The sequence below is a fragment of the Salvelinus sp. IW2-2015 genome, linkage group LG1, assembly GCF_002910315.2.
Source record: "Salvelinus sp. IW2-2015 linkage group LG1, ASM291031v2, whole genome shotgun sequence".
Lineage (NCBI taxonomy): Eukaryota > Metazoa > Chordata > Actinopteri > Salmoniformes > Salmonidae > Salvelinus > Salvelinus sp. IW2-2015.
This window is the reverse complement of record NC_036838.1, coordinates 7,410,589-7,411,849: the sequence shown is the minus strand read 5'-3', so window position 1 is coordinate 7,411,849 and position 1,261 is coordinate 7,410,589. Positions and strand designations below refer to the sequence as shown.

General features: G+C 43.7%; 1 protein-coding gene across 1 annotated transcript in view; it reads right to left on the bottom strand.

Annotated features, from left to right (window-relative positions):
- The window catches only part of LOC111950810 (cytoplasmic phosphatidylinositol transfer protein 1), a 17,277-nt gene that overhangs the window by 15,568 nt on the left and 448 nt on the right, over nt 1–1,261 (bottom strand). The gene's annotated exons all lie outside the window — the stretch shown is intronic.

Below are 1,261 nucleotides of genomic sequence, written 5' to 3'. Positions count from 1 at the left end.
ACACACACACACACACACACACACACACACACACACACACACACACACACTACTTCATTCACACTCTGTCATTCACACGGATTTCCACAGACGCACTTCATAGTATGGATGTACACACAGGCAGACACACAAACACACATTACATTCAAACAGACATTTAACCCCTTATCTGTCAGGAAACAGGATTGTGAGCGTGAAAACACGTTTTTACAACCTGACATTATCTTTCATATCATCGTGAGCACAGAAACACAGGGCTGCATATTGTTTCACAACGTACAGTATCTTGGCAGAGGAGACTCTGAAATTTGGACCAGATTATACAGGGTTGTAAAAGACCAGAGCTTGTGCTGGTCAGCCCTGAAGCTGCAGTGTCCGCGGATAGATTCACATGGGAGCTTTTTAGTGGAACTTGTGCGTGCAAACACATACGTGTGTCTGCATCCGTGTGTCTGTACGCAACAACAAATGTGTACGTGATATGTGTGTGTGTGTGTGTGTGATATGACTCCAAGCGCGCGTGTGTGTGTTGTGTGTGTGCACGCACAGGGACACTGGCCACAGCAGTTGTTAGAGACGAGAGGTAGGCTGGGGTTGGATTACAGATGTAGAGACCAGAGTGAGGCTGCCTTTTACATTCACTCTGATAATAACATCCTCTCCTTTACATTCAGTCTGATAATAACATCCTCTCCTTTACATTCAGTCTGATATAACATCCTCTCCTTTACATTCANTTCACTCTGATAATAACATCCTCTCCTTTACATTCAGTCTGATAATAACATCCTCTCCTTTACATTCAGTCTGATAATAACATCCTCTCCTTTACTTTTCACATCTGCAGGACTTTCACTAACATTGTCTGGCCATGGAAGTGGATCTCTCACACACACCATGATAAATGACCAGACAGGTTGATGCCCATCTACTCACTCTTACAACATTAAGAGAGAGTGGACTTTTCTAAGACCAAGACTGACAACTCCTCACACACACACGCACACACACCCTTCATCCTAACATATTATTATGCTAACATAGCAGTAGAACTATTATTCTGTAGAGAAACGAGTTTGTGAATTGGGAGAGAGGGAGAGAGAGAAGGCCAGAGTATAAATGAAATGGGCTCTTCAATTAGCAGAGCTGCACTTGGCAGACACTGAGGGGGTCATAAGGCCCCTATTATGGAATTACTTTATCATACTGAAGGCCTCAGTGCAACACACACACACACACACACACACACACACACACACAC